Source organism: Canis aureus, chromosome X (genome assembly GCF_053574225.1).
Source record: "Canis aureus isolate CA01 chromosome X, VMU_Caureus_v.1.0, whole genome shotgun sequence".
In the NCBI taxonomy this organism is placed as follows: Eukaryota; Metazoa; Chordata; class Mammalia; order Carnivora; family Canidae; genus Canis; species Canis aureus.
The window spans coordinates 46,012,080-46,035,372 of record NC_135649.1 but is presented as its reverse complement, the minus strand read 5'-3'; the positions used below and the strand labels follow the sequence as shown (position 1 = coordinate 46,035,372).

The 23,293-nt window shown below is 37.7% G+C and overlaps 1 protein-coding gene across 1 annotated transcript in view; it reads left to right on the top strand.

Moving 5' to 3' along the window:
• The window catches only part of IL1RAPL2 (interleukin 1 receptor accessory protein like 2), a 1,262,761-nt gene that overhangs the window by 1,529 nt on the left and 1,237,939 nt on the right, over positions 1–23,293 (top strand). The gene's annotated exons all lie outside the window — the stretch shown is intronic.

Sequence of the window (23,293 nt, the reverse complement as noted above, 5' to 3'; positions counted from 1 at the left end):
CGAGGGGTTCTCCATTGATGAGCTCCAGCTCCTGGGGATTCCCAGCAGGGGACAAGAGAGAGCTCAGGTGATCTGAAAGCAACGATGCCTGCCTGCCTTGAAAACCATAAGGGACCCCAGCTCAGACTCTGGGATGCCCTATCTCCTCTCCCCACAGAAATCCCTGCTTCCTTTTGAGCCAGTTTCTCAGGTTGAGTGATCCTCTCCCAACCATTGCTCAGGGAAGAGGACGACCTGCGCTAAGCAGTGCTTCAGACTTTTTGAGAAGGAACCCCAGAGAGGGAGGAGAGCGTGAGGAGGGACAGCCACCCAGTGTGACCTGCCTTGTCGCTCTGAGCCTGAGATTGGAGCAAGGAACTTCATTTGTTACTTGCTGTCAGACGTCTAAGAAGAATGATTTGGCAAAGAAATGGAAAAGGAAATATGTTTTAATAATTCCCTGATCTAGGGATTTCTCCTGGTTCCTGGAGCCACTCCCCTCCCCATCTGTGGGACCCAGGGGCCCAGGAGGGAAACATTAGTAAACAGGTATTTAAGGTTTTCTATACGCCACCCACAAAAGTTGTGGCTGGGCTGAAATGCTGGAAAAGTACCTTTTCGATGAAAGCTACTTTGGGACTTATCACTGGTAGGTTTTGTGTGTGTGTGTGTGTGTGTGTGTGTGTGTGTGTGAGGGGGTCTATTCAGGAATAGTTTACCCTCCACTAGTATATTCAATCTCACCTTTTGTAGACTACCAAGAAGAAATCCTTCTCTTCCTGGCCAGGGGAGCCAAGTTGTGGATTACTGAACAGGTGATACAGCTAGGCATCAGACCCCAAATAAGGAAATTGAGAGGAAGAAAAGGACCTGGCTCTGGGGTTTTGCAAATTCAGCAGGCAAGTACTGCCCAGAAAGGCTACCTCAGTTGCAGCACCGCCCCCTCCAGAAGGCAGAAGTTAAGCGTCTGGAACCAGTGTGGGGACTGGGGGTGTCTTTCCCATTGACACCCTCCTCAGGCTCTTCCTGAGGAGTTGAAGTGTGGTACCCTTGCAATGCTGCGCTACTGGGCTCTCTCCCAATACGGTAGGAGGCACTTAAGCTTCCACAGGTCTTGCACCTCAGAATACAGTTGTTTTGTTTTGTTTTCAGTGCTCCTTACTTACAGAGAGGAATTAGGCAACCACCCTCGGGCCTAGGAAGATTGAAAATCCCACATATACCTCAGCCAGAGGCTTCAGGGGAAGTTTCTACCTGCACCCATTTCACCCTTTCTACTCCTTGTCCACAGAGTAACCCCTCACTATAGGGCCACTACGCTATTTGACTCTGCAGTGTCTGGACCTGATGCTGCTCACCATGTGAGCTCTCCAATTTGGGGTCTGCCTTGGGCTAGACAGCCTGTAATTACCGGGTGGTGGAAGCAGATGATTTAAATAGAAAGCATTTATGACGTGTGGGTAAAAGGCTTTGGCACTAAAGGCTCCTGGTTCGCCCACTCTCTCACTCCAGCTGGTTGGAAGGAGGGGCAAGCGGTGACCAAAGCCTGACAGGCCAAGGGCAGGCCTTCAGAGCAGTAGGGCTGGGGATTTAAGCGAGGCTTTGCAGTATGGTCCCTGCTGCCCTTATAGATTTCTGAGTAGTCTTCACTCAGGTTGGCAATGGGCCATTTTCATTTTCTGTGGGACTACCACTGCTGGGACCTCTCTGTGCAGAGGCTAAATGCACGGATAAGGCATGGGGGATATAGGAATTCCCCTGGACTGTGGCTTTTACAGGGAAAGTCAGGTCTGAGTCTTGATTTACCCATTCATTTCCTGAGACATGTTTTTTTAATTGAGTAGAACTTTCTTAAGTAATTGGTGATACAGTCCAAACAAGCATATGCCGTTTGCCAGGGTGAAAGGATGGTGTGGCTACCTGGAGAATAGCACAAATTACCCACCTGGCAAATGTTGCCACAGGTACAAAGCCATTGAAGTTTTGTTTAATCTTAAGAAGACATGCACTGAAGTGTCCAGCCATTTAAAGGAGATGAATTTTGAAGTGACTCTTCCAGTTCTATTTAAAACAATAAATTTCATATTATCAATCACATTGGGTTGCATAGTTCACTGAAGTGGCTCAGGGCAAAGCATTTGCCATTTGAGAAGGGGGAAAGCCGGGGAAAGTGGAATGAATTAAAATATGGTTGAACTGATCAAATGCTTTGGTAAAACAGAATTGTGTGTTCACATCTTTCTCTTAAAGGAAGTCATCACTGTGTGCAGTTTGATGGCCTGAATAGATTCTGTGATGGGTTATTGCAGCATGATGAAACTTAAAGGAGAAAAATACATTTTTTCCCCTGTACTTGGCTATATCTGTAACCATGACAGTACTGATTGCAGCCAGGACTGTTAGAAGAAGAATATACATGTTGCCTTCTTCATTTGAAAAGTACAATAAGCCCTTTGGTGAAAATGTACTACAACCAAGCAGAAGAAACAAACAAAAAATCCCAAGTTTCAACTATTTAGAAAAAAGGTATAAAGTAAGAAAAATCACCAAACCTCAGGGTATGGGCTAATGGGGCTTTTTAGGGTTGGTTTCTAGCTGTAGCCAGTAGCCCACACTCTTTAACCCCTAAGGTTTATTTCTTGAGCCTATATCAGGAAGCCACGATCAGAGCTAACTTGGTAGATAAAGAGAAATAAATGTTAAATGTGCAACGTGTACTTTAATTATCCTGAGCTAGGACTCGAAAATAAGCTTCTTAATAAGTTTAGACTTGGACTGTCAGTGCCAAAGGATTTGCTAAAGTAAAATATGCCTGGCCAATATAAGACCTGATGCAGAGAGTACTGCACAGGTCCATTTGACAAAAGCTATCACAAATTCAAACTCTGGGCTGGTTCTCTTTGAACTGGTTCCCAATGAGATTGAAGGCATTGGGGTGAGTCCATTGTGGGTCAGTTTCTCTTGGGCTTCCCCAGCCACAGACATGGCTCCAAATCTTTGATAAAATAACCTAAACATATATTCTCTGTGCCAAGGACCCAGGCTTTAGGCTTCTTGCTTTATTTTCCTCCTTCAATCTGACCTCTTCATGTAGCAGTACCTTGACTTCCCTCCTGTGTTCTCAAAGCTTTTTACCTAGCTTGTTTATTCTTCTAGCTGGGTGTTTTATTGGCAAATAAAAAGTATTCAGACACTAATTTAGCACCCCCTTCTCTTCGATATCATTCATCTGTGACTCCCAAATGCTTCATCCATTCCTGCCTCCTGCGTCTTGTCTTTTATTAAATGCCCTGAGTTCTGTCTCTGGAATAGGTTTTCTCCTTTACATTCCTATTGCTACCACTCCCTGTAAAGTCTTCTAGATTCTTTTGTTTCTTATTTTCCTTTCTCTCCTTCCCCTCTCCTCCCTTCCCCTCCATTCTTGACCTGGCCTCTGCTATAAAAGCCTCTTCTCGGGATCCCTGGGTGGCGCAGCGGTTTGGCGCCTGCCTTTGGCCCAGGGCGCGATCCTGGAGACCCGGGATCGAGTCCCACATTGGGCTCCCGGTGCATGGAGCCTGCTTCTCCCTCTGCCTGTGTCTCTGCCTCTCTCTCTCTCTCTCTCTGTGACTATCATAAATAAATAAAAATTAAAATAAAATAAAAGCCTCTTCTCTTCTTGTTGTTTTTAGCCTGCTCTCCAATTCACTATATCCTGCATATTAGGTCTCTTCTTCCTGAAGTCCATTTAGTCCTTGTCTTAAGAGTATTGATATCTAGTGAGTGTATATTAAGTGGTGTGGATTGTTACTGAATCTGAAAGAATTTATAACAATTATAATTACTTGATACATTAAGTACCTTCCTGTTCACATGATGATCTAGCTGGACCAGACCACTCATCATTATCCAACATAACTTTTGTTATCCACACTTTCTATCTCTGCTTATGCCATTCTTTTAACTTGGGAGTGTCTTTCTCCTTCTCCCATCTCTACTTCTCTGTCTGTTAAGAACAAATCATATTCAGGAAGTAGTTTAAGTGACACCTTTTTCTTTTTTTTTTTATTTATGATAGTCACAGAGAGAGAGAGAGAGAGGCAGAGATATAGGCAGAGGGAGAAGCAGGCTCCATGCACCGGGAGCCCAATGTGGGATTCGATCCCGGGTCTCCAGGATCGCGCCCTGGGCCAAAGGCAGGCGCCAAACCGCTGCCCCACCCAGGGATCCCCAAGTGACACCTCTTTCATGCAGCCTTCCCTAATTTATCTTTCATGCTCCATAGCCAAAAGAATTTCCAAGAGTTCCTTCTTGGAACTCTTGACATTTTGTTGATTCTTCTTTTATAGTACTTACCTTATTCTGAAACCATTATTGTTATTTATCACGTTATCTCCTTTACTAAAGTTTAAACTTCTTGAAGGCTATATGTTATCTGTCCCTTATTCTGCAAGAGTGCCATGAAAATAAGAGGCATTCATTATATATTTAATTGAACTGCCACTGTGATCTCAGGGTTAGCCTTAACATTTAACTGAAAATCTCTATCTAAATGATAGTTTCAGGTTAATAGGTAATTGTCAAATCTATTATCTGTCAATATGGAACAGTATAATAGGGCAGTTATTTTTTTAAGTAATCATGGTTTAGAAGTACTTTGTCCAATAAACATGTGGTTGTATAAATTTAAACTGATCACAATTAAATAAAACTAAAAATTTAGTTACTCAGTCTCACTAGCCACACTTCAAGTGCTCAGTAGCCACATGTGGCTAATGATTACCATATTGGAAAGTGCAGCTATAGAACATTTCCATTACTGTAGAAAGTTCTGTTAGGGAAGTGACATTATGCAGCAATGGTTGTCCATGTCTATTTCCACCTAGAAACACATTCATAAAAACAACTGCTTATAACGGGTTATGCAGAGTTATTCACAGTCTCCAGTGCCATAGTGCTACCACTTTCTTTCCCTCTTGGAACATAAATCAGTTAGTAACATTATAAGAATCACTTTGATTCCATTTGAGGGAGAAATGAGATATTTACACCACACGAAACACCAAAATTGCAGATGAAATTTTAAAGAATAATTTTAAGGACCTTGCTCTTCCACATACAAATTGTACTAGAAATAACACTCATTAGGTGCACCTGGGTGGCTCAGTCTTAATCATCAGACTTGATTTAGGCTCAGTTCATGATCTCAGGGTCCTGGGATTGAGCATCATGTGGGCTCCCTGCTCAGTGGGGAGACTGCTTGTCTCTCTCTCTCTCTCTCCCCCTCTCCCCCCTCCCCCTGCTCACGCATTGAGCACATGCTCGCTCTCTCTCAATAAATAAATAAAATCTAAAAAAATTTAATAATAACACTAATTCAATGCTGTGGTACTTGTATAGAAACAGATCAATGTAACAGAACAGTGTCTATTTTTTTTTATTTTTTGGAAATACTAGACTATCTCCAAATATACTATGAATTTTAAGATGAAAAGCCATTTCAAACCTATGGACTGGAGGAAAAGATGGCCTTTTTCAATAAATGTTATTTGGGCAGGGCTAGCTATTTAAAGGGAAATTTAATAAACCTACATCTATACTCACTATTTAGGTCAAAATTCCAGCTGGATCAAAGATTTAAATGAAAAGACTATAAAGGTACTAGAAAAATTTTATACTTTAAAATTTGTATATTTAGTTATAATTTAACATATATTTATAATATTTTTACAGTTTTGAGATTGAGGAGGATTTTCTAATCATTTTATGAAGACTGAAGATGTAAAGAAAAAGAGTAATGAATTTTACCTTCAAAAAACCTGTATGGCAAAAAAAAAATACAAACTAAGGAAAAAAATCTGTGACCTATAACAAAGGGTAAATATTGTTAATATATAAATAAGTCCTACACAGAAATTAAAAAATAAATGTCCTAATAGCAAAATGATGAAAAGTTATGAACAAAATACTCATAAAAAAAGGAATACTGATAGACAAACTCACTTTGCAAATAAACTAATAGGTTTTTACCTATCAGATTATAGAAGGTTAACAAAACATGGTGTTGGCAAGGCTGTGGGGATAAATGATTTAATGCACTATGTAAATTGGTACATTTCCAGAGGTTTATTTGGCAATCTATTTAAAAATGTACAGTGTACATACCTTCTATGATCTAGCAATTTCACTAGAATTTAAGAAGATAAATGAAAGTGTTAGAAGATATATACCTAAGAGTGTTAACATTTTGTTTATAGTAAAAAAAAAAGTACTGAAAACAACCTAACTGTCTCTAATAGTAGGTTAACTAGGTAAATTGAGATGTGTCAGTTTAGCTAGTTACTACATACACATTAAAGATAATGTAAATATACATTTATTGATATGAATGTATCCATATATATAATTTAATAGAAAAGATAAGTTGCAAAGCAGCATAATTCAATTTCTATATACATCTATGTATTCCTGTACATGTACCTGTGCATATAGGCATATGAAATATATAGAAAATTTTTCACAAAAATGCTAATTATAGGTGGAGGGATTTGGGGTTTTCTTTTTAAAAATGTGCCTTTTGATCATTTGTATTTCCAATAAGAATGATAAAAGCATATATGATATAATGCATTTAAAATGCTTATCTCAGTATACAGTACTCAAATAATGCATGGTGGTAGTTATTTTTATGCTTGTATCATTTATAAGAGAAGCTCGTCAAATGCAAATTTCAGAAGGATTCAAGTGTTAAATGAAAAAAAAAGGAAAATATATAATAACTAGAGTAAAGTAAAAGTGACTTGGGAGGACTTTCCAATAATGAAAGAATAAGAAAAACCAATAGATCATTTACTTAACATTGAAAATGTATATATGTAAAATACATAACAACATAAAGGTAATGGAGACAAATACTTGCAGTATGTGATAGATTAAGGCCTACATTTACTTCAAAATACAATTTTCCATCAGTTAACCACCTCCAAATAATAAAAGGTTATTTGAATTCTTATTTTTTTATATTACAAATATATGCATACCTATATAAAATTATTGTAGTATTTCACATCCCAATGCTAATAAACACCTACGATATTTCTGGTGTTATGGCTTGGAGGGGAAAGGATCATACATTGTAATGTCCTGATTTACTTAGACGAGGAGAAGAAGCTCATAAGGTGGCAGCAGGTGTAGAATATCCTAAAATGGATTTACCCTGGTTCCTAGTTCCCTATAAATTTATACCTGCCAGTGCCACTGTCTATAGAGGGAACAGTCCTGCTGGATCCAAAAATATAGCTGATTTTTCCCCCTGCAACATTAATTTTTTTACCCTCAGAGTTTATATCACCATTCTGGGGGGAAAAAGAAAGAAAACTTGTATAAATAATCTGTGAACTTCCATTTAAGAGGACGTTTGTTTATTATTTTTACTAATCATCAAAACTTTATAAGAACATGAATGTCCAAAAAATACCAAAATTATATCACTGATTCTTTAAAATGGTAGATTATGGATGAATTAGAAATGTAGTTTCCTCTGTTTTTTACAATTTCTATAATGAGGTCGTATTCCTTTTTTTTCTGTTTAAATTTTTATTTAAATTCTCGTTAGTTAACATACAGGACAATATTGGTTTCAGGAATACAATCCAGCGATGCATCACTCTGATACAGTACTTAGTGCTCATCATAACAAGTACCCTTCTGAGGTGCCTGGGTGGCTCAGTTGGTTAAGCATCTGCCTTCTGCTCAGGTCATGATCTCAGAGTCCTGGGATCTAGCCCCAAGTCTGGCCACCTGCTCAGTGGGGAGTCTGCTTCTCCCTCTTCCACTTCCTCTCCCCCTCTCCCTGCTCGTTCTTTCTCTCTCTCAAGTAAATAAATAAATAAATATTTTTTAAGTCCCCTCCTTAATACCCATCATCTATCTAGCCCATCCTCTACCTGCCCCCCTCCATCAATCCTGTTTGTTCTCTAAGAGTCCCTTGTGGTTTGTTTCCCTTTCTCTTTTTTTTCCTTCTCTCATATGTTCATGTTTTCCTTCTTAAATTCCACATATGAGTGGAATTATATGGTATTTGTCTTTCTCGGACTGATTTTGCTTAGCATACTACATTCTAGTTCTATCCATGTTGTTGCAAATGGCAAGATTTCAGTCTTTTTAATGGCTGAGTGATATTCAATTGTGTATATATGCTATTTCTTTTTTATTCATCAGTCAGTGAACATTTAGGCTCTTTTTATAGTTTGGCTATTTTTTGTATATTTTTTATTGGAGTTCGATTTGCCAATTGGCTATTGTTGATAATTCTGCTATAAACATTGGCATGGATGTACCCCTTTGAATCTGTATTTTTGTATCCTTTGAGTAAATACATAGTAGTGCTATTGCTGGATCATAGTATAGATCTATTTTTACCATTCTGAGGAACCTCCACACTGTTTTTCAGAGTGGCTATACTAGTTTGCATTCCTACCAACAGTGTAAGAGGGTTCCCCTTTCTCAGCATCCTTGCCAACACCTGTTGTTTCTGTGTTGTTAATTTTATTCAGTCTGACAGGTGTGAGATGGTATCTCATTGTGGTTTTGATTTGTATTTCCCTGATGATGAGAGATGTTGAGCATCTTTTCATGTTGTCTGTTAGCCATCTGGATGTCTTCTTCAGAAAAATGTCTATTCATGTCCTCTGCCCATTTCTTAACTGGATTATTTGGTTTTAGGGTATTGGGTTTGGTAAGTTCTTTTAGATTTTAGTTATGTCATTTACAAATATCTTCTTCCATTCCATAGGCTGCCTATTAGTTCTGTTGGTTATTTCCTTCACTATGCAGAAGCTTTTTATCTTTATGAAGACTCAATAGTTCAATTTCTGCTTTTGTTTCCCTTGCTTCAGGAGACATAAGCAAGTGAGAAGTTGCTATGGCCAAGGTCAAAGAAGTTTCTGCCTGTGTTCTCTAGGATTTTGATGGTTTCTCTTCAATTAGGTTTTTAATTATTTTGAATATATTTTTGCATCTGGTGTAAGAAAGTGGTCCAGTTTCATTCTTTTGCATGTGGCTGTCCAGTTTTCCCAACACCATTTGTTAGACTTTTTTCCATAAGATATTCTTTCCTGCTTTGTTGAAGATTTGTTTACCATAGAGTTGTGGATCCATTTCTGGTTTTCTGTTCTGTTCCATTGATCTATGTGTGTGTTTTTGTACCAGTACCATACTGTCTTGATGACTACAGCTTTGTAATAGAGCTTAAAGCCTGGAATCATGATGCCTCCAGCTTTGCTTTTTCAGGATTGCTTTGGCTATTTGGAGTCTATGTGGTTCCATACAAATTTTAGGATTGTCTCTTCTAGTTTTGTGAAAAATGCTGGTGGTATTTTGATAGGGATTCCATTAAATGTGTAGATTGCTCTGGGTGGTATAGACATTTTAATAATGTTTGCTCTTCCAATCCATAAGCAGGGAATGTCTTTCCATTTCTTTCTGTCATCTTCAATTTTTTTTCACCAGTGTTTTATAGATTCCAGAGTATGGATTTTTACCCTTTTGGTTAGGTTCATTACTAGGTTTTTATATTTTTTGGTGCAATTATAAATGGGATTGATTCCTTGATTTCTTTTTCTACTGCTTCATTATTGGTCTATAGAAATGAAACAGATTTCTGTATATTGATTTTATATCCTGCATCTTAGCGGAATTAGTGTATTAGTTCTAGTAATTTTTTGGTGGAGTTTTTCAGGTTTTCTATATAGAGTATAATGTCATTTGCAGATACTGAAATCTTGACTTCTTCCTTGCCAATGGATACATTTTATTTATTTTTTTGCTGATTGCTGAGGCTAAGACTTCCAGTACTATGTTAAATAGTAATGGTAAGAGCAGATGTCCCTATCTTGTTCCTGACTGTAGAGGAAAAAATCTGTTTTTCCATATTGAGGGTGATTTTAGCTGTGGGTCTTTTACATATGGTAAGGGAATGTTCAGAACTGACAATGGGCTCTTCTGGTTCTTGAATCAAATGCATTAATAAAGCCACACCCTCAACTGGGGAAAGAGAGCCAGATCAGTACCCAGATGACCCTGGACAAAATATCTGCTTTCAGCTTTTTAGGATACAAAAAGTTTGTTTCCTTGAGGTCTAATCCTGATTTCTTATTTAATACCCTTTTTAATATAATATAAATATATATAAATAATAAATATATACATAATATAAGCAATATATACATTTAATACCATGTTTAATGGTTTGTTTCTCTTTTGACCTTTTAATACTTATTATAAAGACTTATTTTTAAACTTGTTAAAAACATTAATGTGATAAACATCTAAAATTAGATAGAATAGTATAATGAACTCCATGTATCTATGACACAGCTTCAACAATTATTTAATGGATTGTTTTTATACTCAGTTTGAACCAAGGACTGTGGCCAAAATTCTCCCATATATCTATTGAAAAATCTCATATGTATTTATTTGTATATAGCTATTGAAATGGTTGTTCTGGGATAAGACCCCAGCCCATCTAGCTCCAGAACCCATGCATTTAAATATGACACAAAATTGTATGTACATATATATGCTAAAGTAATTCAGTTATTTTTTCCCTGAATGCTGGTATAAGAGGACATTTTTAGTTCTTTTACGTAGCTTTCAAATTTTCCACATTATGGTATGTTCCTTATATAATCATAAAACTACATGATATTAAAAATTCAATTAAAGCCTCATTGTGCCATAGACATAACCCTTTCAACTCTTACATTTTGTCTTTTTGAAAAAGTGATCTGAGGCATTAGTACTATGGTACCTATTATTATTATTATTATTTTTTAAATACTAGACACATTTTTATTTAAGTTTTAGCAATAAAGACAACAATTTCCAGCTCTTAAAAAAAATTCCAGCTATTCTTGAAAAGTCTGTCTGTTGATGTAGGTTCGAGAAAGGATTCAATCAATAGACTAAATGTACAAACGAACAATGGCCAGACCATATGTGAAAATTAAACTGACTCACAGCCTGCAGCAATCAGCCCAGGAAGCCAGCCCTGCTATGAATCAGACTTCTAGGAAGTCAGACTACTATCTCTAGTAGCAGTATAGGAAAACAAACAGTAACTCTGTACCAATCAGTCCCAAATGGCACTATGGTATATATTAACCAAAAGCCCAATTATTATTTGGAAATGGTACTTGTAGTCTATTGATATAAAGATAACTCTATTTTGCAACTGAAAGGAGTAATGGGAACACCCCTGAGCCTTTTCCTTTAGAACCTAAAATGTACAGTTATTTCCACGTTGAGCCTAGTGAGAAGCCTTGTGACCCATTTGTGATATTGCTTCCTTTCTTATCCAGCCTAAACCTTGTTGTATGTTCCTCTTGCTAATATCCTCATCTAATTCTAGACACATCTTTGTCACTAAACCTGCCCAGAAACCCCCTCATTCTTTGATCAATCTAACCACACTTTCTATGCTCCAACTGAACTCTTAGTGGAAATCATACCTTTGTTAGGACCAGTGCCACAACCAGTGCATGGTCTAAAGCCTAATCTGGGGTCCTCAGAGCTGCTAGGAAGACTTTTTATGTATACCTATTCAGCTTTATCTCCCATCAGTTTTCCATGGTAGCTATTCTAAATATTCACTACTCATCTCAAGCAATATTTCCCCATTCAAGCAGATTCTCTCACCTTTTACTTCACTGTTGGACTTGACTTTCCAGCTTTATCCTGGTGTGTGTGTGTGCGCGCGCGTGTGCAAGCATACACACTTTTCTCTTTCCCTCCCTTCCCAAACTCATCTAATTCTTAGTGTTTTGTTCAAAATCAATAATTCCACTGGATTCTGTGTTTAGGAATTTCATGTCCTTCATTATCCTCATAGGCAGATAAAATAATATAAGACAGTAAGAAGGACTCTTTCCCTCATTTTAACCAAGGAGAAAGATGAATATAGATATAAATGGGTCAAAGGTTTGGTAGAAAGAAGTTGAGAGAGCTTTCATCTAACTTCTGTTTTTTAATATGTTAACTTTTGTTCCATTGTCTGTCCTTTTATTCCCCATTGAATCCTTTGGGAAACTCAGCCCTGAATCAACTTAACTGTCTATTGCCTCCATTCTTATACTTGAGCACAGTTGGAAAAAAAATTACACCGCTGTGTAGATTGGTATCACTTATAAATTCATGACCTCTTACCTCATTGGAACACTCAATGTTACCTACATATTCTGTGTTCACTCATGACCTCTTTCCCTCAAGCTCCAAATTGGCTATTTCAAACTTCCTTTTCAACTACCTCCCCACTCACTCAACAGATGACACTATCTGATACTTCACATGGAAAACAGAAGTCAAATGAAAGATCCCTCATGCAAAAAGGAGACAGTTATTAACTCCAAGGAAATTATAAAGTTGTACAAGAAAGGAGATTAAATTATAATATACTATTTAGTTTGGAAGTAAATATTCCTAATATCGTAAAACTGTGGTATAGCTTATATTTGAAGAATTGAGAGAAGGTAACTAGTCATTATCTTCCATATTAGGAACTCAATAAATAGTGTATAATATTGGCTAACTAAGAAGTAAAACTATGACATATTATTTGTAAACATGGAGATGAATAGGGGCACCTGGGTGGGTCAGTCGGTTAGGCATCAACTTTTGATTTCGGCTCAGGTCTTGATCTCAGGGTCATAAGATAGAGCCCTGCGTGGGACTCCAAGCTCAGTAAGGAGTCTGCTTGAGATTTTTCTCCCTCAACCCTGCCCCCCCATTCTCTCTCTCCCTCTCCCTCTTTCTCTCTCTCTGTCTCTCTCCAAAAAAAAAAAAAAAAAAAAAAGATGAATAGGTAAATCTTTAAAAAAATACACAGGCTAAATAACAAGAAACAGCTTAAAAAGTTCAGAGTTGTCTTTAAGAAGGACTTGGGAGGAGGGAGCAGAGGACTGCTGTTTTATGTTAATAAGTCTTTTAGTATTAGGGACAGCCCCAGTGGCTCAGCAGTTTAGCACAGCCTTCAGCCCAGGGCCTGATCCTGGAGACTCAGGATCGAGTCCCATGTCAGTCTCCCTGCATGGAGCCTGCTTCTCTCTCTGCCTGTGTCTCTGCCTGTGTGTGTGTGTATGTGTGTGTGTGTGTGCCTCATGAATAAATAAATAAAATCTTTACAAAAATAAGTCTTTTAATATTATATAACTATTACTTTGAAAAAATAATTTTCAAAAAGTTACAGTGAACTCTTTTGCATGGCATTTTGGAGGCAGAAGGCTGGCTGCTTTAGGGTGAATATAAACATCTCTTTCCCAGCTACTGGCTGCCAGAAACTCATTGAAGTGGACAATGAGTACAAACTTCATACCTTTTATGAGAAATGTAGAAGCACAGAAGTTTCTGATGATGCTCTGGGTGAAGAATGGAAGGGTTACATGGTCTGAATCAGTGTTGGCAACAATAAATAAGGCTTCCTTATGAAATAGGGTGTCTTGTTCCATGGCTGTATCCACCTGCTGCTGAGTAAGGGGCATTCCTGTTATAGACCAAGGAGGACTGGAGAAAGAAAGCAAATATCTGTTCAAGGTTGCATTGTGGGTGCCAGTCTCAGCGTTCTCAACTTGGTCATTGTAAGAAAAGGGGGTCAAAGATTATTCCTGAACTCATTGATGCTGCTGTGCCTCGTTGCCTAGGCCTAAAAGACCTAGCAGAATCCACAAACTTTTTCAGTCTCTCTAAAAATGATGTCCTCCAGTATTTGTGAGAAGGCTCCTAAACAAAGAAGGTGAGAAACCTAGAATTGAAGCACCCAAGATTCTGCATCTTGTTATTCCACATGTCCTCCAACACAAATGTCAGTGCATTGCTCTGAAGAAACAGCATACTAAGAAAAATAACGATGAAGCTGCAGAATATACTGAACTTTGGGCTAAGAGAATAAAGGAGGTCAAAGAAAAATGCCAGGACCAGATTGCCAAGAGATGGAGGATGTCCTCTCTGAGAGCCTCTCCCTCTAAGTCCAAGTCCAGTAAAAAAATGAGATTTTTCTAAGATTAACCAATACATAATATCAGATATCAGAAAAAAACGGTTAGGATACAGAGAAGTGAGGAGGGTATGATTCATTGTAATGGGTTTGCAGTGAGTCTATCAACTTTCACTTAGAAAAATTTCCACTACCTTTTAGTTATGGCTGAATCTCACCTACTTTATGATTTTCCTCTGATAGAAAACTTGGCAGAAACTGTTTTCTAAAAAGAACTGGCTCCTTTAAATAGATCACAGTGGGTGTACAGAGCGGTTTCAGAACCTTGGATAGGAAATGTCACTACACAGCTTCTTTGGCCACCAAAAGCTCATGGATGGAGACAGTTTTCCAGTTAGGCTGTTTTTCAACATTTGGGTCAGGAACCACAGAGACTTTCCTCTGGGGTCTGGTATTCTCTTCCTGGGCCTTATATTTGTTACTTTATACTTTTAGCAAATACTGCCAAAATAGGAGACCCTTTTGTTATCTGGTTCACACAGGACCAAACTAAAGAAAAAAAAAAAAGATAGCTATTGAGCATTTAAGATGTGTCAGACACTGACACTTATAGAGGAAGTCTGTGAGAGAAGTGTATATTCACAGGGAAAATATAGGAATTTAATAAAGGAGGTACCCAAGGCAATGAAAAGTACTATATTGGGATTCATAACCTCAGCTCCCTGTGACTCTCTCTCTCCCATACTCTGTGACCTTGAGCATGTCACTTCCCCTAAATTTCCTCTTCTATACAATGAAAGGATTGGACTAAATAATTCTCAAACTTTAGGATGCATTGAAATTACCTGGGGTGCTTGTTACAAAGGCAGCTTCTTGTGGCCCCACCCCCAAAAGTTATTGAATTAACTGGAAGTTATGTGGGTGGGAGGAGCAGAAATAAATTTTTTAATAAGCTCTTTTGGTGGGAACCACTGTTGAATTAATTAATCCTGGGCTCCATGCTATTTTCCAGCTCTAACATTTTATGACCTAGTATCCAGGTGGCACTGATAAGGATGTGATTGAAAGGGGAAGCAAAGGTTGAAGGAAAGATTTCTATAATTCATTAATTCACTGAATCAGGAAATATTTAAGTGCCTCTTACATACCTATTGAATAGGTATTCATGCGTATGAATAGCTTACGTACCAAGCTATTATCTGTTTTTTCTGTATATGTTTTATTAATTTTTGGTGACTTGGGAAGGAATTGGGAAATAAAGAATGACATCTTTTAATGTCTGGACCAGTGCTTAGTGATGTACACATGTAGAAACTAATGTAAGAGGTGATAAGATTATTCTCTATAGCTACAGAGTGAAAATGATCCAAATGTCTATCAGCTGATGAATGGATAAACAAATTGTAGTGTATACCTATAGCGGAATATTATTCATCAATAAAAAAGGAATGCAATACTGATACTTGCTACAAAATGGATGAGATTTGAAAACATTATGTTAAGTGGAGGAAATCAGATACAGAATGCCATGTATTATATAATTCCATTTATATGAAGTGCTTAGAATAGGAGAATCAAAAGAGATAGTAATATTAGTGGTTGTATAGGACTGGGCTTGGGGCATGGAGGTGGGTCAATGGAGAGTAACTTTTAAATAGGCATAAGGATTCTTTTTAGAGTGATAAAGAAGTCTCTATTTTAGAATGTTTCAACTCTCAAGATAATGGCATCTCTTTTTCATTTTTGTGTTCCCAGCAATTAGTCAGTGTGTGGCCCCTGTTGAGATATTACTGGATGTTTATATAATAAAAGAATGTCTTCTGCAGTGTTTCTCTTGAGCACTTAGAGAGGCCCTAGCTAGTTTCCTTTGTGTAAATAGGATCCTGGGCCTGCCTTTGGACCCCAGTGTTCCTGAAGTAAATATGCAGATTCAGCTCCTTGCTATATACACACGAGGCATGCAGCACATGAATTTTCAAATACCTAAATATTAATCTCATGCCAAAACCTATTAACTAATAGCTGGTCTATAAACCATGTGAAAAGATTAGAAGCATATATGAAAGTGTCCTCCCCATCACAAACCATTGCAGAATATAGATTGAAATTTAATCTAATTTTTCTCAGTTTCAACTCTCCTATCATTTTTATTAGTCTTCACAGTAAAAGCTATTCAGGGGGCCCACACAGCAGTGAAAAGATTGGCTTAGCCATTTATGTGCCCAGCATTTCTAAATGGCTTAGAACGTTCTTAACAAAGATCATAATTTGAACTTTTTGCTCTTTTTACTTCTGAAAATTAGGACAAAGTAAAATCATATGTCTTGGGACTAATCAGAAATTGAAGCCCAGAAACCCATTTGCTTGGTTTTGGAGAGCATATACATGTTGTTGGTTATATTTGGAGATGCATAATTGAAACACTTTTACATTTGTATAGCACTTTTAAAACTTTTATAGCCCTTATATACCAAATATTTCATTTGAGCCTCAGAACAGCCCTTCTAAGATAAACCAGAGCATGGTACTAAAATCATAGGGCTCAAAGGCATCTATAAGCAAGTAGCTTAACTACCCAGCCCCCTTGGCAGGTGCCAAAACTGAAATGCAGAAAAGGTCACTGGTTGGCTCAAGGTGGTACTGCAAGCTTTCCTACATGAGGCATTCACTTTATAAATGCCTAATGACACTTAGAGGTAGAAAATGTCATTGAAACCACTGTAGTGCTGGTCAAGGTTGGCAGGAAGGATTAGAACCTGGAAGTACCTGCCTTGGGGTCCTAAGCACAGACTTCTCTCTCCCTTGGTACCCTTTATACACATCAGTTTGACTTTTTCCTATCATTGAATTTACTATAATCCTCTAAATATATATACCTCCTGCAGCCTCCAAAGCAGTTAAACTCTTGTCAGTGGACATAAAATTTCTTGGTCTGACAATCTTACTTTTATGTCGCCTTCAGTATTTCAGGTTGCCTGAGGTGCCATATTGATTAAGCTACATTCTAGAGAACTAAATATATGTAGAATATTATATGGCTCCCCTACTGAACACAAAACTTTAAATTAATGGGTCTCTCTTGTTGACACTGTAAAGTATGCAGACCTGAAATACAACTGTAATATTCCTTGCAGGACCATGTATTTACTTGTAATGTCTATAAAATGAATGGCTGTTCAAATGTAGAAGCTATGACAAAACACGGATGTTTATATAGGAGGTGACACAATGGAAGAAGGATTACAGTGAGGACATGTAAAGTGAGAAGCCAAAAAGGGCTGGGAGAAGAAAATCATAAAATAGACCAGTGGCAGGGCAACTTTCCACTATGGAGGTCACAGCAAAATTCAATCAGCACATCAATCCTGAATATGGTTAGAGGTGATCATGTTTTGCTTTGTTTTTATATTCGTGTTTTGTGCCTTTCTGTGTTATCAGGTATAACTGAAATTGTGTCAGAAGAGTAAAGCCAGGTAGTTTGGGAGATCAATTAGAAATGCTGCACCTCACAAGGCATTTGTAAATGGGGGAGGTAGAGGGAGATCTTTTTTTTTAAATTTATTTTTTATTGGTGTTCAATTTACTAACATACAGAATAACCCCCTGTGCCCGTCACCCATGGTAGAGGAAGATCTGATGCAAATGGTGCTGAAAGTAGCACAGAACAAACCCTAGTTTAAGAAAAGTGGCTCAAGTAGGTTTTGGTGCACATATATTTTCCCTCTTGCTCTTTTGGCTCCTCCAAATCTCCCCAATAGATTTTTCTGCCTTTAAAATACACCTCTTGCCCCCACCCCACCCTAATTTTCAGTAAACAAGTTTCTCAAGTCAGTATTTTGAAAGATATTGCTTAAATTAGTCTAAATTTCCAATGTATCCAGCTCCTCCCAGTTCTTAAATTATTACTATTAAATTAAACTGCTTATTGGCACTGCAAAATTTCATTTCCTGCAGTAGCCAGCTGCCAGGTCACAAAAAAAACTTATCTGAACACCCTGAGAATTTTCTTTGGGCAGTAAAGTCAAGCATCTTGGTATCATGTAAGCATTAATTTTTAATGCTTTAATTTGACCCAAAGCATTTTGTTGTCTATGATGGGCTTCCCACTTATTTTGCTTTGGAAAAATCTGGAGTCTAAGTCTAAGCATTTTCCCCTTAATTCTAAAAGCAGTTTTCTGTGTTTTTCTCTTAAGTAGGACTGAGGACATTTGACTAAGAAACTTGTGCACCTCTTCTTTTTTTAGTTGCTGTTCTCTTCACTCATGAGTTAATCCGTCTTAGGTTGTTGAAAAACAGCTCCCCAATTCTGAACACAGTGAAGGGAAGGGTAGCATCCTTTCAGGCTCTGTAAGCCTTGCTATGTGAGAGGATCAGAACATTCTAAAACTGTGATGTCCTTCCTGGAGGACCTCGGTGGCACAGTTGGTTAAGCATCTGGCTTTTGGTTTCAGCTCAGGTCCTGATCCCAGGGTTGTCAGATGGAACCCTGCCTTGGGCTCCACAGTAAACTCAGAGTTTGCTTAGATTCTTTCTCCCTCTCCTCCCCCTACTTCTCTAAAAAATAAATAAATATTTAAAAAATACAATAAGATGTGGTGTCCCGGAAAGAATTTGAAATCAATCTCTAGGGCAGCAGTACTCTATTATAGAAATTACTCTATTACACTGCAGGATCATCACTTACTAGCTCTGTGATTCTGGGCAAGTCACTTAACTTCTGTGTGCCTGCCTCAGTTACTGTCTATGCACACTGAGGAATCTTCTATTATGACCACCACAGATGCTCAGGCCTATCTCCAGAAGAGATTTTTAACTCAGTAGGCCTGATGCAGTGGCACAGGCACATGGATTTTAACGAAGGTTTTTGGGGGGATTCTGATAACCACCTATTAAGAACTACTGCTGTAGGCAGTGATTCTCAAACTTTAATGTAATTAGAATCACCTGGGAGAAGGAAACTTATTGTAAAGTGAACCTCTAGAAATTGTGCTACTACTCTATATCTGGTGGGAGGACCCAGGAATGTGCATTTTAACTAGAACTCTAGGTGATTTGAATGCAGGCGGCTGCAAGAGCCACCTTTGGGAAACACTGCTATAGAGGAATCACACTAGCACCCTATTATGGACTGAATGTTTGTATCTCTTTCCCATCCAATTCGTATGTTGAAACCCTAACCCCCAGTGTGATGTCAATTAGAAGTGGGCCTTTGGGAGGTAATTGGGTTTAGATGATTTCTAATGGTAGTGATGGGGGCACCATGATGGGATTAGTGCCCTTATGAGAAGAGGTAGAGAGACAAAAGCTCTTGTGAGTACACACATGCTCTCTCTCTTTCGTTCTCTTCATCATGTGAGGACAGAGGAAGAAGGCCACTATCCGTAAGCCAAGAAGAGGATACTCACCAGATGCCTAATCTGCTGGCACCTTGACCTGGGATTTATCAGCCTCCAGTACTTTCATAACTAAATTACTGTTGTTTAAACCACCTGGTCTATGGTAGTGTTTAGTAGTATCCTGAGCCAAATAAGACACATACCCCTTCTTCGCTGCATTTGTCTATAGCAATAATCTTTTAAGACTGCCAAGGTACTATTTTTAAAAAGATTTTATTTATTTTATTAGGGAGAGAGAGAGAAGGAGGAGGGGCAGAGGGATAGGGAGAGAATTTTATGCAGACTCCCCGCTGAGCATGGAGCCCAACACTGGGTCCTCAATCCAGGACCCTGAGATCATGACCTAAGCTGAAACCAAGAGTTGATTAACTGACTAAGCCATCTAGCCACACCACACAGGTAATGCTGCTGAATTACTTCCAGTGGGACAAAAAGCACAAGCTATAAAGTATTTTTTAGTCAGAGGAATTAGCACAGAAATGCATCCTCTAACCAATGGCATGTAATTGTAAGCTGGCTGCTGGGGATATAGTCTGTAGCCATAGAATGAAAAAAGCCAATTAACCATGTGGGAAGAGAACATATGACAATAGAAATTATACCTTTAACCCTTGGTTCATTAGCATTGTGCCCTAATCAATTGAGATTACCAGCCAAATAACCATGAGAAAACTGTAGGAAAAAGGAAGCAGGATTATTTAGAGTTTATACTAGCCATACATTATGTGACTGGTGCTTAATGAGCCTAGTGAATTTTTTTTTGTGATAAAATGTTTTATTTGATTCTTTTGAAATACATTTCTATTCTATCATACCCGAAAAGAGAAAAATGAGGGCTGTGAGGAATTTTGAATCCTCATTTGTCCTCTGCCCATGCTGCACAACACCTGGCTCTCCACTCATTGCACAAATGGAACTTTCCATTCATAGTGATTTCTAGGTCTCTATAGCATTTTGAAAACACACTAACTGAAAAGTTCTACATGGTTTAGTACTCTCCCCCCTCACCGCACACACACATACCCTACTTAGGCTTCTTGTCTTCTCCACTTTTTGCGCACTTCATTCTTTTCAGTGGTACCCCTGAACTTTCTGACAAATGTGTAAAAGGCAGCAGTTTGTGGAGTTATTTATCCTCCACTTATAAATTCTTCTGGTTTAGGCCATATCCAGGATCAGCCTTTGAGTTAGTGCTAGGAATTGAAAATAAAGGAAAAGCATTCTTGAAAGTCTATCTTTTGGAAATGCAGCAGAAATCTTCAGTCTTACCCTTATTTCTGGAACCTAGAAACCTAAATTATCTTAGATCCTCATAAATTTTATTCACTCTCAGGGTTTTCAAATGTTACAGGGAGATTTTTTTGGAGGTTTAACGAATTAACCATTGCTTCTAAAATGTGATCTATTTGGAATGGTATACTAAGCAAAGTTCAGTGAATTAAATTAATGATAGACAGCTTCATGAAGACAAAGAAGTAATTTATTTCTCCAGGTCTCTGTATTTCTTAAGTCCTTGGAGTCTTGGGTTCCAAATATTCTTTACTTGTAGCTTTCAGAGAGCAGTGAAATGTGCTCTCTCCATGCCTGTATGTTTGCTTTGGGGCAACCATATTTCTTGAGCCATGCATTCAATTTGAGTCTTAAGAGGGGAAAAAAAGACTATCTCTAAGACATGATTTCTACAAACAGAGATTAAAAGATGTGTAACTTTTTCCCATTTGTGTGAAATATAGCTGTTCATAGTCTGCGTTTTGGAGGTATTGAGAAAACACTCCAAGGTTAGTTTTATATTTTTGTGCCATATGGACATAACCTCTTTTCTTAATACCATGTGATTTTTTTAATGTTTCAGATTTTTATTTAAATTCTATTTAGTTTAGTTAACATATAGTGTAATATCAGTTTCAGGAATAGAATTTAATGATTCGTTACTTACATATAACACCCTCATCATAGTTAGTGCCCTCCTTAATACTCATCACCCATCTAGCCCATCACCCACCCACTTCCCTCCATCAACTCTCAGTTTGTTTTCTATAGGGAAGTCTCTCTTATAATTTGCTTCACTCTCTTTTTTTCTTTCCCCTGTTTACCTGTTTTGTTTCTTAAATTCCCCCATACTAATGAAATCATATGGTATTTGTCTTTCTCTGACTTAGTTCACTTAGCATAATATACTCTAGCTCCATCCACATCATCGCATATGGCAAGATTTCATTCTTTTTGGTGGCTGAGTAATATTTCTCTGTGTGTGTGTGTGCGTGCGTGTGTGTGTATACACATATATAGCACTATTTCTTTATCCGTTCATCAGTCAATGGACATTTGGGCTCTTTTCATAATTTGGCTATTGTTAATAATGCTGCTATAAGCATCAGGGTGCATGTGCCCCTTTGAATCAATATTTTTTATACTTTGGGTAAATATCTAGTAGTGCAATTTCTGGATTGTAGGGTAATTCTATTTTCACCATTATGAGGAACCTTCAAACTGTTTTCCAGAGTGGCTGTACCAGTTTGCGTTCCCACCAACAGTGTAAGAGGGTTCCCCTTTCTCTGCATCCTCACCAACATCTGTTATTTACCGTGTTGTTAATTAGCTACTCTAACAGGTGTGAGGGGATATCTCATTGTAGTTTTGATTTGTAATACCCTGATGATGAATGATGTTGAGCATTTTTCATGTGTTTGTTTGCCATGTATATGTCTTGTTTGGTTTTATAAAATATTTTCTGCTTTGTGACATGGAGGGTTTCTTTTGGTAATTATTAGTAAATAATGTTTGTTGTATAAAAACTGAAAGAGGGCTAGTATCTTTAGTAAAGGCAAACCATTAAAAAAAACTTGACACACTTTGTGTTGTGAAAGTGAATAATAAGACCTCCTTTGTGTTGTGAAAGTGAACCACTTGTTTGTCTTAATAAGACCTCCTTAAGCTAACTAATCTGACCAGTTATCAGATTCAGCCTTTATTCCTAGAATGAAATAAAGATTTACTGAAATTTTAATAAGTTCACTAACATTAATAAAAACAGGAGGCTTTATTTCAAAACAAATTGTTAGCATCAACAATAGAAAAATAGGTAAATTCTAATTCATATACTAGTTACCCTTTTTACCATCCATATTAGCCTGAGTTGGGTCTTTATATCCTTGACATACTTATCAGACTAGTTTTGCATATTTTACCACAAAGCTTTTGATAGTACTTATTTGAAAATCACCACTTGAATAAATGAACCTATTATTCTTATCAAGATGGGACATTCTCAAAAATATGATGGGTGCTCTAAATCATATTCCCTCTTCCTCCATCTAAAAAGAATTAAACCTTGTATGGCAGTGATCAGGAAAAGGACACAAGTACATGAGCTTCTTGTGTGTTTTTTTTAATATAATGCATATCAGGAGAGATGAGCTATGATATGAATCTTAACATGACCAAGGGTATCAAAACAGTACTAGGTTCTATGTCAGGAGACTTGAGTTCCAGGCTAGCCTCTGCCACTGTGTGATCTCACATAGATGCTTTTTGGCCTCCGTTTTCTGACTTGTTTTCAAAGAGATAGATTGGTATAAATGACTACTCAGTTCTCTCACAGTTAAAAGCTCTTAATTCTGTGCTTTAAATTCTGTCTGTGAGATGATTTTGTTCCCTCAATTTGTTCATGCCCCTTTCTTGCATCCTATTGAGTGTCCTTAACATAAAAGGTGATGGAACACATTGACCTCTATTCTAGAAAATAGTCCCAGATGAGGAAAATTTCCATAACACCAGTGATTTCTAGGAATATAGGACTCTTCTGCATCCTGTTACCAGGAAGGACATACATAAGAGGAAAACAGGCATATCTGCAGACTACTGGACAAATGTCTGAAATTATTCTGACCTACCTAGAAAGCATCTTATCTTTTTTCCTCTTTGCTCTGAGTTGAGACAGTCTGGTTGA